At 36.3% G+C, this 14,584-nt stretch overlaps 1 protein-coding gene across 1 annotated transcript in view; it reads left to right on the forward strand.

Moving 5' to 3' along the window:
- Window positions 1-6,125: 6,125 nt before the first annotated feature.
- Window positions 6,126-14,584, forward strand: part of LOC134220944 (protein muscleblind-like) — a 666,328-nt gene continuing 657,869 nt past the window's right edge. The window contains exon 1 of the mRNA XM_062700101.1: window positions 6,126-7,698. The gene's annotated coding sequence lies outside the window, so the exon portion shown is untranslated. The remainder of the gene's footprint in view (window positions 7,699-14,584) is intronic.

A 14,584-nucleotide genomic window follows, 5' to 3' on the forward strand; every position in this document is an offset into this window, starting at 1 on the left:
TGGTGGCTGTAGGACAAAAGGTCTAAGGTCAAAAGGTCGAAGGATAAAAAGTCGATGGTCAAAAGGTCGAAAGGACAAAAGGTCGAAACAATCGTCGACGTCGACAAAAGTCGACATAATAATGGTCAAAGGGACAAAAGTTCGAAACAAAAAAACTGCGTCAAAAGGTCGAAGGACAAAAGGTCCAAAGGAAGAAAGGTGCTTCGTTTTTATTTTTTCTCCCTTTTGCTTCCTCGTTCTTCCTTTGTAATTCATATATTTCCTTCCTTCTTTCGTATTTCTTGCTTTTTTCTCCTTCTTCCTTCATACTTTCTTCCTTCCTTCTTCTTTTTTCTACTTTTCTTCTTTTTTCCTCTTTTTTCCTCTTTCCTCTTTTCTTCTTGTTTTCCGTTTCTTTTCTTTCTTGTTTCCTGTTTTTCTTCCTTCTTTCTTTTTTCCCTCCCTTTCTGCTTCTTTCTTTCTTCATTCTTCTCTCCTTCTTCCTTTTTTCTGACTTCTTTCTTTCTTCCTTCTTGTTTCCTGTTTGTCTTCCTCCTTTCTTTTTTCCGTCTTTCTTCCTTCCTCCTTTCGTCTTTCCTCCTTCATTCTTTTTTCCTCCCTTTTTTCTTTTTCCTTACTTCTTCCTTCCTTGTTTTCTTCTTTTTTCCTTCTTTTTTCCTTCTTTTTTCCTTTTTTTTCCTTTTTTTCCTTCTTTTTTCCTTATTTTTTCCTTATTTCTTCCTTCTTTGTTCTTTATTTCCTCTATCTTTCTTTCTTCCTTCCCTGTTACTTGCTTCTTCTTTCTATCTTTGTTTTTGTTTCCTTGTGTCTTCTCTCCTTCTTTTTTCTTGATGTTTTCTTCATTGTGTCTTATCTCCTTTTCCTTCATTCATTTTTCTTTCGTTTTTCCTTCTTTATTTCTTACGTCGTTCTTCCTTCTTTCTCCTTTTTTTCTCCTTTCTTCGCCTTATTCCTTCCTTATTTATTCCTTATTTTTTCTTCTTTCTTCTGTTTTTCTCCCATCCTTTTTTCTGCACTCTTTCTACTCACTTTCTATTTTATTCTTTTTCCTTCTTGTTTCCTCTTCCTCTTTTTTTCTTCATTCTTTCCTCTCTCTTTCTTCTTTCTTTCTTTCTTCTTGCTTCCTGTTTTTCTGCCTTTTTATCTTTCTTCCTTATTTTTGCGTTCTTTGTTTCTCTCTTTCTTCTTTCTTTCTTCCATCTTTTTTCCTTTTTCCTTCCTTTTCTCTTTCTTTCTTCCTTTTTTCTTCTTTCTATCTTCCTTTCTTCTTTATCCCTTCTTTATTATTTCTTTCTTTCTTTATCATTCCTTATTTCTTCCATCTTTCTTCTTTCACCTTCCCTGTTACCTGCTTCTTTCTTCCTTCTTCTTTTCCACTTCCTTGTGTCTTTACTTCTTTTCAACTTCCTTGTGTCTTCTCTTATTTTTGCATTTCGCGTATACTAAGTATACGTAAAGGTTACTACAAAACCGAACTTTTGATAGAAGGCTCGGAGACTCATAGTGTTATATACCAATCGACTAAGATCGACGAATAGAGGTGATGTATGTATGTGTGTATGTATGTATGTATGTGTGTGTACAAAAAAATGTGAGACACACTTTTTTGTACTTAACATTATTCGATTTGTTCGCAATAAGTTGCAGTCGACGCGGATTGCGGTCTAGTTGTTTCCTATTGAAAATTGGCCCGATCGGTCATTGCGCTCCAAAGTTATTGAAAAAACATTGTTTTTCTGCCAAGGGTCCCCCCTTGGGAAAAAATATTTCAAAAACGAAAAAAATTTTTTTTTTCAAAGATTGCAGCAATGCATTCAAATGACCGCAAATACATATGAATTGATGGAAAAAGTAAAATCTATCCCCCTAAAGTGCTATTTCGACCTCTCTTATGTGTTTTTCTTATTATTTTATTGCGCGAGAAAGGCACCACCAACGCTAGGTGGATTGATCTGGGTTTTTCTTCTCTCTTCCTTCTTTTTTCCTTTCTTTTTTCTTTCTTCCATCTTCCTTCTTTATTCCTTCTTCTTTCTTTTTTTGTGGTTCTTTTTTTACTTGAGTTCTTCTTTCATCCTTTTTATTTTTTTACTGTATATTTTCCCTTCCTCCTTCTTTCTACCTTCTCACTAGTCATCTTTATCTCACTTCTTACTTCTCCCTTCCTTACTTCTCACACTTACTTCACTTGTCACTTTTTATTTCTCATTTCTTCCTTTTTACTTCTCACTTCTCATTTCTCACTACTAACTACTCACTTCTCGCTTCTCATTTCTCACTTATCAATTCTCACTTCCCACTTCTCACTTTTCACTTCTCATTTATCTATGCTCATTACTCCCTTCTCACATCTTACTTTTCACTACTCATTTCTTGTGTTTTTGTCTTTTCGACCTTCTGTCCTTTTGACCCTTCGACCTTTTGTCCTTTCTACCTTTTTTCCTTAGACCTTTCGACCTTCGACCTTTTGACATAGATTCCATTCGTTATATATTCATGTTTATTAGTGACTAAATTTACTCGAGAACGGCTGTACCAATCTTGACGGTCTCTTCGGTTGATTTGTTCCTTTTTGCCAAATAAAGGCTTACGAAACAAGAAAAGTGGTAAAATTCTCGAGCAAAATCCGGAAAAACGGTATCTTATCTTTAAATAAAAATGAATGTTTTTTTGAACTGAACCAACATCTCCAAAAACAAAATCACTATCAAGCTGCGTAACATTGAAGAAAAATGTAGAAAAATCACAAATAAATAATTTTCAACACAAGTAATTTAAATTTATTTTCTTTCATATAAGCGAACTTCAAGACATCCCCAATTTTCCGCAATCATCAGTCAATAAAACATCTTCAATTCGGTCCGGCAAGACATCATACAGAAAGCAAACTGCGTTGGAACTACCAAAAAAAACAGCATTCGAACATAATACACTATTTTAAATGGACAATTGTCTGTGATCAATTATTTTCAATTTTAAATGACTGCCGATTGCCATAGTTCTCGGAGGTAAAATTGAAAATATCCAAGTTCTCCAGTATGGCAATTGACATTCACTATCAGATTGACAACAACAATGCGAAAAAAAACGTAGTAAATCGATTTTTAACAAATTGCGTGCGATAAATAAATATTGGACGGGGCGAAGTCCGTCGGGTCAGCTAGTTCCTTCCCAGAAAGAAATTATTTGCATTTCATCAAAATTTCTCTTTAGAATTTGTTTAGAACCCCCAACAGGAAGTCCTTCGACCATTTCTCCGAAAATTCTTTCAACAACCCTTCCAGAAATTTCTTTAGGTCTCCGTAAATTGCTTAAGATATTCATTTAGGATTTCTTTCGTCGCATTTTTAAAGGAATTCTTCGGAAATTTAATTTGAAAATCCATTAGGAATACGTTCGAGAGCTCACGTTCCTACGTTCCGAGCATATTCCATTTGGAATTCCTTTAGAAATTCCATTAGGAACTCCTTCGGAAATCCCTTGAGAAAATCCATTAGAAACTCCTTCGGAAAACCCTCAGAAACTCCCCAACTCGTTTAGTATTTCCATAGGAAACTATTTCATTCTTAAATAAATTTCCGGAAGAATTCACCCAACAAAATTTCAGGAAGAATTCCTTAGGGGAATTCCAAAGGACATCATAGAATTTTATACTAGAGATTTCAAACGATTTTCAGGAAGAAAGTACGGAGAGTATCTGAAGAAATGTTCAAAGGCAATTCCGGAGGATTTCTCCAATGAGTCCTTGGAAGAATGACCAAAAGAATTCCTGGTGGAATTTTCTTAATCACTCCTGGTGGGAATTCCGAAAGAGGTTCCCAAATGTTTTTCTGTAGGGCTTCTGGAGGAATTTTTGAATGAATTCTTGAAAGATAACCTGCAAAGACTTTCGGTAAGATTTTCTAAAGAAACCTTTCGAAGGATCCTTAAAAAATCCAGAACTCTCAAATGAAAATAGAAATCTTTAAAAATCCAAAGGAAACTTCCGAAGGAACTGTTGTTGTTTTCCGAAGGAATTTCATACGGAACTTCCGGAGAAATGAGTATTGGAGCCCCAGATTTTTTTTTACGTTGGCGGAAAGTTTGTTTATTTTTCAAAACAGTTTTGTTTTGAAAAATAAACAAAACTCTTTTGAAATATTTATTAAATTCGATGAGTCACATGCCCCATCGTGCCCTAGTTTAGCTCCGTCAGTGCTTTAACTGAAGAAAGCAGTGGGAAAAACAATGTTGCTGAATGATAAATTCGTACTCTAGCACATGATTTGATAATTACACGAATGTTCATGACAATTGTTATAATTACTTTGAGAAAATTCATTAAATTAAAAATATGTTTAGAAGCGTACTTTATATCGGGGAAAATGTACGTTTTATCGGGGGCACGTTAAATCGATGATTTTTTGTAATATGGTTTGTAATTTACTTTGCAAGCGAAATGTGCATTTGAATAGGAAGATTATTTAGAGAAACGGCGAGAAGATGATAGCCAAATACATTCACCATCATTTTAAATTTCCTTAGTATTTTAATTTCCCGGGAGACTCGGGAAACTAATGTATACATCTCGGGAATCGGGATTCAGTACGAACGAGACATCAGTCCAAAACATCAGATCTCTATATTACCTTCCCAAGTTGATTGCCCTGCGAAATGATGCGCTCTGCGGTGTTTGACTGTAGCACATTTGGAATCATTTAATACCAGTTAATTTTTAACATCAAACATCGCTCGATTCTTATATAAAAATTAGTGATTGGTTGACGCAACTTTTTTTTTCGAAATGTCATGATCGAATTTAATTATTGGAGAGAAACTTCAAAATTTGTTGCAAACGACCTGGAGCCTTCAATATCATCGTGTTAGCCTCATGGTAAGATGGTAACTTGGCTTAGAAACCTCGCAGTTAATATTCTGTGGCAGTGCTAAATGAACACTAAGCTGTGAGGTGACAATGGCCCAGTGTGGGATGTTATGTCAATAACAAGAAAAGTTGGACACCCCGAGCATCTTCCTCTATTGATGTGCGGCTGCAAAGCAAGCCCATGCTGGAGGTTGAATCTCGGTCCATTCTAACAAATGTTTGGCTTAAACATTTTGCTGACATCTCTGAACATAACAGCCTCAAAATTAAAACTTGGCCAAGAAACCTTGTAGTTAATAATGGCGAATAAAAATTGTTCTATTATGGGAAAAAGTCTTTTTTTAAACTGAACAGTTTCCCTATTCTATCAATTTATTCAGCTTTTATTTCCACTTCTTTCATTATTTAAGACAGAATCATTTGTTCTTTAATTAACATTTATCATACGACTAGAAATTTAAAGATCAACTACCTCAAGTAACACTTTAGTTCAATAAAGTGTTATATTGAAACACAACAGCTGGCCAAAACGTATTGAAAATATTCATAAACAAACCAGAAGACACAAAGATAAAACATTTTGCCTCTAGCACTAATCGGCATATATTCCACACGACGGCCTACGCTTGCACTATCCACAGTTTTCCATCGATGATTCCCATCATTATGGTTGTTTTTCCTCACAGTGGAAAACATTCTCACCGATAGCTCACGTTGGGGGTCCCCTTGTTATGGCGAACGAGTTCCACAGCCCGCGTGTATATGTTTTATAGCAACTATACCCACACGTGGTTCCATTGTGTTCAATACAAAAGAAAGTGAGAATAATGCTCCCTCTCTCGCTATCAGATGATGCAAAACACGCGAGCGAGTGCACCGTCTCTCCGGCCAGTGCACGTCAGGGGCGCTTTATTATGGATAAATTTTATTATATCGTGCTCGTGCCCGCGCGACGAACGGCCCTAAACACTCACACACCCGTGCTCGTCGTGGTTCGGCTGCACACGAAACGCAGGTTTGGTTCGTGCTGGCTGGCGAGAGCCCGCTGGACTGTGATTGGTACCGGGGAGAGGATTCGAGCAAATTCGCGATCCACGCGTTCGTCTGGGTGAGTGCCTGTTACGATACTGGATACGTACCGCTATCGAAAGGGAGAAGCGTGTGTGCGCCGTGCGATTGGAGCTTCGTCGTGACAAACCAGCGAGACTTTTTGCGCTCAGTTATAAAATTAGAGTTTTCTGTTCGAACAGTCTACGAGCGACAACGTTTAAGGAAGGTCGCGCTGTTTCGCATCCCCGCAGAAATTTTTGCCGCTTATTGCTTATTAATGTAAATCCGGTGAATTATATATATACTACTATATATTACACATATATAACCTCTCTCTTACCGCAATCAAGAAATAGAAAAAGTAAATATTTACTATTCTAACCGGGAGGAAGAACTGGCCACAGCAAAGACGCGTGAAAATCGAAAAACGCTTAAAGTGTCTGCCGCCGAGGAAAACACACCAAGTCGCGTTAAGCTGCGGAAAAGAAGAAAATCCGGAAAATCTTTGCTTCGAAGAAACCGTTTCGAGTAGTTTATCGTCAAAGTCACAAGCAGGAGAAGAAAAACGGAAAGGCCGATTCGTGACGAAGCCGAAAAAGTTCAGTGTGTTGTCTCCAACCAGCGGAAAAGAGGAAACAAAATAAACGCTCCATCTTTGCCCAAAAAGGAAAGAAAAAACGCCGGAAAAAGCGATCACGATTTTTGCGCAAAGTTTGTGAAGAAGCCGCTTAGTCGATTCCATTTATTTGTTTCCCTTCCTCGTAATCTGAGTAATCCGAGTATTTTTGTTTAGCTTCCGTTTATCTACGAGACAGCGTGTAGCTTTGCGCGTATCAATAAAAGTGACACACATTTAGAAGCACAGACAAACGAACCTGCCTAAGTGGAACCGATAGATACACAGAAGCATAGTTCGCGATCGCTTGCACTGGACACCGCCAACTGTTCGTGTGATCGTCGTTCCCAGCAATCACCAGCTCCGTCGTCTTCATGCCACATGAGAATTTCTACGACAAGTAGAAGGTCGAAAAGGTTGAAGACGGGTAATAAAAAAAATTATAATAAGCAATTTACGGGAGACACGGCCGACCGTTAGAAAACCGAATCGGACTCCTCCAACGACGCGAAAAGAAAGCTCGAATTCGCGACTAACAGTGGATTGTCCTCTTAGTTTTCCTCTACAGGGCCGTATAACTCAGTTCAAGAAAAAAATAAGAAGTGTTGATAACGAGTGTTGGTTTGTCGAGGAAGAAGTAATCAGAAGAAGAGTGTTTCCCATTTTCGACAACGAGTGAATAAAAATTCTCATGAAAATTCATCAAAAGTAACGAAAGTTAGCCAAAGCCGTAAAAAAATTCGACCAGTCGTAAAGCGGCAGCGAAGCGCGAGTAGCAGCAGAAGAAAAATCATCGCCCCTCTCTGTTTCGGCCGGGTTCGCTTTGGCAGCGCGGAAGAATCAGTGTGTGAAAAATTATTCCAATCAATTTCCCGAGAAAATCGTAAATATTTTAAAGAGGCATCCGCGATCCGCCGCGTAGAAAGTGTGACGACGCCGAGGTTGGGTGCCGAAAAAAAAATTATATTAAAAGAGAAGGTAGTGGAAAGCGGAAGCAATTGATCGGCGGAAGCGGCTGTTAGCTCCAAAACGACACCACCGCCAACAAGCGTCAAAGATCAGCGAAGGTAGAGAATCGGTACGTGGAATCATCTCCCCCCCATTGTCACCAGGTTGACCAGATCCATCCGATCGGCAGCAGCAGCAGCACCAGTAGCAGCAGGAGAAAATTGTAGGTTTATTGTGTATTATCTTGTAGGTTATGGTTATTTATTATCGGACTTAACAATCAGCTCCAGTTTTCCGCAGTGGGTAGCGCCGGTTATACTAAGAAAGCTTATAAATAATCCATGGAAAGTGCTGATTATGGAGAGGAAAGTTTTTAGCAGAGCAATCTGCTGGCCGGCAAAAGTTTTGCTCGATACCGGCGTTACATTGTCTTTGCTACAAGTGATTAAATTTTACCTTTTATAAGAAACAGTTCAAAAGATGGTATCAGCCTTTATAATACCCTGGGCTTATACATCTAAGGAAAGATGAATAAATAAAGGAGAAGCTTTTTTCGCCAATCGATTGATTAATATAGTCGAGAATTGTGCACAAGGTATGAGCAGTTGTTCATTTTCAGCGGTTCAAGAATTTTCAGTGATGTTTCATTGGTCACCAAAACTACAATGAAACGATATGCATGTGTTCATGTTTATTCAATGCTAAAATCAAAGATAAAACAAAGGGCAGGACGTTTTTCTCGGAAACAAGTCTTTGCTCGTCTATTGGTAGTATATCTTCTTTATAATGTTGCGAACTAATTTATCCGTATTTACACTCATTTTGCAGATATCTGTTATGGGTTTCACAGAATTTTAAACTGAAACACGGTTTGGTAATTGTTTTATAGATTTTCTGTTTACTTCCATTGTTAAACTGTCATGTTTCATATTAGGGAACCTGCTACTTAGACTTTTTTTTCAATGGCTCTACATTCCAACTGGAATTTTTCATCTAAGAGCTACTATATTTTTTGCAAGTTAATCCTACCCAAAAACAAAGAACTGAAAAGCAGTTCGATTCGTTTCTGATTTTTGTGATTTTTTTTATATTACTGCCTATGCATGTTTGCAAGAAGAAGAGATAAAATTGGTGCTTCAATTCGAGATGAATTTAAATCATGGATTCATGGTAGTGGCCTTAAGATCACCCCTGACGGAATCCAAGTTTCAAAGTGCTCGCATTTTCGGGGGCACACCACTAGATACGGAAGCAACGCACAACTGTCATTTTTGTTGATTTAGTTTTGCTGCGTCGCAGCATGCGTGAAAAAATAAAAATGACAGTTGTGCGTTGCTTCCGTATCGAGTGGTGTGCCTCCGAAAACGCGAGCGCTTTGAAACTTGGACTCCGTCAGGAGTAACCTTAATCATCAATTGCTAGGCTGATCATACGTACCGTATTTAACGGGACAGTCCCGTTTTTTTAGAACTTATCGTGCTATCCCGTCGTAATCTGAAAAAATCCTCAATTTGTCCCGTTTTTCCGTTGATTCTTCCAAAGTGCTCCAAAATATTATTCTAACAAATTCAATATTTTAGGCAGGAATCTAAAGCCAAATACAAACAAAGAGGATGAAACCCATAGAAAAATTAGTGTTGCTTTTAAAATATTGCTGTCTATGCCTTTATGTATTTTGCATGGATCGACTTTTCTTAAGGATAATGAGAACAGGTGACAACGGAAGATTTATTCGTTCAGTTTCATTTCAATGACTTGTGTCTGCTTATTTTTCTGCATTAAAATTTGGTCAAAAATAATTTATAAAATCAATGAACAAAATCAAGTTTATGGCAGTTTCAAACCGAGGGAAATTTTTTGATCGGACTTCGGTCATCACGTTCTTTAAGGCTAGTTTACAGATCAGGAGCTTGTCTGAAAATTTCGCTTCCATATGTGTTGGCGGGATCTATGGGATTCCGTTGTAGAAAATTAGAATTTCGGCCCGATTTAAAATACAATCCTGTCAGAAATCTCTAAGAGGCCAAGCTGTAAACCTGCTAAAAATTAGCCAGGATTTGTTTTACTTTTCACAACGAAATTGCATGAGCCCCGCATTTCTGGAAGCACATGGAAACAAAATCGATGAACGAAATTCCCGATGTGTGATGCTACTTGTAGCGGCATTTAAATCAATTTATATTTGACATTTATTCACATATTTTTGGAAACACCTAAAATCACATTTAAAAAATATTTTTTGCTTGTTGAGATTCTTGATATTCTTATCCGCAGATTTTCCTTCACTTATATTCATGAAGAAGGATTTTAGCACGGGAAATCAATAATCCTACCCTATAGCTCTTTTCGCATTTGTCCTTTGACATTTTTTTTACTTCAAATTATTTTTTCTTATCTCTCTAATGCTCAGACCGGCTTTAGGCAGAGTACTTTGACTAGTTTTTGTTATGTTCAATGAATTATTGGCAGTGGCTGATTTTCTACCCGCCGCTTCCACATCCAGGCGCTATCGTATATGCGCAAATAGCCAGCATGAGTTAACCGCCAGAAATTTGTATGGCGAAAAACATCTAACGCGGGTTTTCTCAAAATTAGGAGCTTTTCATGAAAAACTATTTGGTACCAGTTATGTAGGAAAGTAGGCAGTATTGGAAAAGTTTTTGATATTGGTCAGTAATAAAATCCTGAATGCATGTTTAAGAGTAGATTCAAATCAAAATATCAAAAATCCAATTTTTTTTAGAATATTTTGGAAAATGCGTTTTTTTGTTCCTTCGTGTTTGTCCGCGCCCCGTTGAAGAGTGAAATGTTTGTAGTTTAGTTGTTTACATTTTTTAAATTTCTTACATTTTACATTTTAAAAATTTACATTTTTTTAATTTCCAAAGCTCTTGAATTTTGTCACAAGGTTTTTTGACATGTCCCGTTTCGCGAGTGCGTTTGTACCGTTTTTTCACCGAAATGATCTGGTCAGCCTATCAATTGCCGCTCTGAAGAATACAGAAACTCTCAATATTTGAGAGAATCCAACATTGATTAATACTTCAAATAATAATACTAACGGATTTGTCATGTTTGGCTCTATTATAAGCAGGGGTGTGTCAAGATCAACTTGGTCTGAATATTCTTTGTGTCTGGTTGCATTTTAGCAGAAATTTGGATTTATAGAATTCCTCTTGATAATAAGGCTGACACAGAATCAAATGAAGCATTGGTTGTCATTGTTAACATTATATTAACATGATATAAATTCTGTAAATGCGAAACAGTGTATCAGTGTTTTCTCAAATTAAAAAAAAAACAATATCGTAGGGCAGGATCGTGGCTTCCGACGGGTTTTGGGGTCACACACGGCATATTCTGTCACTATCTAAGCCGGTCACTTTCAGAGACAACTGGGTACCAAAAAGTCACCTAAAATTCGCCCATTGTCGGACCAACATCGGGCCGGTACAAACTGTACCACTTTTTTTTCATTTTCGGTTTCTGATATTCAAAATAGTTAGAAGCGTCGAAAAATGTAGATTTTTGTTAGGAAAATCAGGAAAATCGTCTATGTACATAAAAATGAATTTATGTCTGTATGACGCTTAACCTTACTGAACCGGTCGACGTGAAAATCAGTATGCTGAGGTTTTTGGGACCGGGAGAGGTTCTTCGAATCGCAGAGCAAACGTCAGAACCTAAATTGTAGATACAAAAAAATGGTTGTGCCAACTAATTGATTTTGGGCTAATTGTTCTGCGGGCCAGCTTGTGTACCATAAATATAAGAAATAAACGAGATATATTGTTTAACTGAAAAGATCAACTGGTCTGTTGTCAAATTCATTTGATGTGATTCCGATTGTCATACATAGGTGCACAATATTTCAAATAAACGGTTGGATTCATTCATCAGATTGTTAACTAAAACATGAAAATTTTAAATAACAGTGCCGGTCACCTATGCCGGAAAATAATGCTATTGTATAAATAAAATTCTGTGTTCTTTGAATTACAGCAAGGAAAATCTGTTGACGAGTTGGCAGCAGTAACACCTTACTGTTGAGGTCGAAATACGTATCTGTCAAAGTACAATCAAGTGGTGAAATTAAAATGGGATTGTACAAACTCGTCTTATGACAAGTAACACTTTGCTATTTTCGAAACAATGTTACTTGTCTTCTTCAAATTTGCTTAGATTTTTGTATAATTTGTAAGGGTATGCGATAAGACACTTTTCCCTGACGAAACGAAACGAAACGAAATTTGAAACGTCTATGTTGATTCGAAACGAAACGAAAAATAGATTAACTTTCGAGACTTCGAAACGATACAAAATCAACGTCCATTTAATTCAAAATTTTTCGAAACGAAACGAAATTTTTTTTTTCCGCGGATTTTTTATTGAATTGATTTTATATTATGTACACTCAAAGACTTACTTAAGACTTAAGACTTACATGAAAACATATGCGGATATTTTCTATCTAGTTTCAATTGTAGAAGATAAATGATTTGTTAGTCATGGTACTCACCGTTCTCAATTCACTAAAAATTGTAATTAATTTGAAGTGAATTGCAATTCCAACAAACACATAGATTTAAAGTGAATTGGCAATTCTATTTTGCGCGATATCGTGTTAGTGATAATAATTCCCGTCCACTAGAAATGAACGGGACCAAAAAACAGTAATGAAATATTAGTTCCATACTCAAAGACTTAGTTTTGTAAATTGCTCTCATGATGTTTCTGCACAATTCTTCATTGGCGATTGGTGCAAAATATAAATACTTTCTGTCTGAGTACCCCACTCATGTATTTTGATTTCATTTTCTTTAAGTCAAATAATTGCTTTGCGACCAATAAAATTATAGTAACAGATGAAGCAGTCTGTGATAAGCCGCCGTGTTCCCGTTTACCATTGGCGAAAAGGTAATACCCCAGAATTTGTTGTCTCGCTTTCAAAGGAATTCATCGTGGAGTGGGTGCTCCCGAATCTGATCAATTTTAAATCAGTTCAGCTTTATATCAGTAAGTATGTATGTATTTATATAGAAATATAGGATTTGTGCGATTTTTTTGTATTCCGATTGAAAAAATATATTTCATTTAAGACTTATGTGATTATGCTGAAGCATGCTTTATATTCATTCATCAGCGTGGTTTTATGGTATTGAGCTAAATCAAAACCAGAATACCCGAATATAGTGTACGTAGATAGAGAATTGATATTAGCACACATCTAAAAAGAACAAAGATATGTCTTTCAGATTGTGTTTCAGAAATCGCAGTTTTTTATTTATTTTTTTGGTTTGCCAGGCATGAAGAAATAATTTTCTCATACAAAAATTTCTAACAAAAGGATATAATTTCCTTCCAAATTCAACCTTTTTATAGAAGGTTCGGAGACCCATAGTCTTATGTACAATAGTCTTATATACAAGCTATTGCTTGTTTGTCCTTGTATATGTGTTTGTGCATATGATGCATGCAAAGATTGTTGTCAAATTTTCATTCTCAATCGACTCCAATTGAGTGCAAGAAACAGCTGCTATGGACAGTATGAGCCGCTCACGCCATTACAGTCAATTTAGGATTACGAGAGGAAAATTAGTTTGATACTCATTATTATGAGATTATGAGATTATGAGGAATGCTCTGCATCTCCGTGAGTGCCACGAGAAAGGAATCTTAAGTTTGTTGAAAAAGTAATTCATGTGAAACCACCTTGGTAAGCGACTAAATATTTATTGTAAACAAAGTTATTTTAAAAACTCGAAGACGAAAACCGTGTTTCAAATCAATCCAACGTAAAACCATGTGCTTCGTGGAAAGTTTTCAGGAATCACTCCATGACATTGCCTCTTTGATAAAGTTGTACTGATCTAATTCATATCTGATAATATTTACACTTTGATCCTGACGTCTTAAATATTGAGTCGGATCGGAAAACTTTTGAAAAAAAATTGTATAGAATAGTTGAAGATATTTTTCTTTTTCTGTTGGACATTTCTAACAAAATACCGAAGAAGTATTTGAACCGGTGTCAGCGAAAGTGGTACATGTCACATTGAATAAATTTTCCAGGACGCATTTTTCCAAAAACTTCGAAAATAAAATTCAAAGTTGCAATTTTCTGCAACTAAACTGTACTAAAGTTATGACTGATGTAGCCCTAAAGGTAGTAAAAAGAAATATGCGAAGTTTCTTGACAAATACCATATTGAAAATCAAAATAGGGCTAACATCTGTTGCGCATACTCATAACCGGCATAAGACCAGAACAGTGCCATGAGTTCTATCCAAACGTTTCTTTACATTACTGAATAAAAAAGTGGTACTTTCCATTTACATGTCACTAGAATGGATATATCGTCCTACTGGTTAGACGATGAGACAGAGAGGTGTCACTAACGTTCCAGAATATAACAAAAATCATGCTACTATTCTTTCAGCTCAGAAACTGAGAAAATTGTATATAAATAAAAATAAAATCAGCTTTACCTTAAAAATTTTGGCTTTAAACGCAGTATGAGAACAAAATAAGTAAGAGTACTCGTATACTATAGAAAGCGTTCAACAATAAAAATAAGCTCTAACTGTAAACTTTCATTACATTAACTAGTTCAATGCTATCCATTTGAGTTAAAAAAAGCTTTATCCTTATATAATTTAATCATCATGCATAGTTTAGAAGCGAAGAAGTAGTTTTCTACCTGTGGAACTCTCATCAATAGTTTGGGTCTCAAAAAGGCTGAAGACCCTCCGTTTCATTCAATTCAAATCCAGCTGGATAGAAGATAATGAATGTGCATTTTAAGAAGCTTTCGAAAATCAAGGTTTTCGTTTTTCAAACGTGTGCATATAAGGACTTGCATAAGGGATAAGCTCCAAACCACCGATACATGATTGCATTCAACAACTAAATTTTCTGAATAAATTTTTGTGATAGTGTAGTTTATTTCTTCTTTTTTGAAGGGTTATTACACTCGACCACTAAAAAGTTTCTGTATCGTTACGTTTACTCCAACCTCCCTACCTGCTAATGTGTCACACCAGCAGATTTATGTGAACATAAATTGAATGAACGAAATTGCCATTGTGATATATCTCAGAAGTTAAAA

The sequence above is a fragment of the Armigeres subalbatus genome, chromosome 3 (assembly GCF_024139115.2).
Source record: "Armigeres subalbatus isolate Guangzhou_Male chromosome 3, GZ_Asu_2, whole genome shotgun sequence".
NCBI classification, from domain to species: Eukaryota; Metazoa; Arthropoda; class Insecta; order Diptera; family Culicidae; genus Armigeres; species Armigeres subalbatus.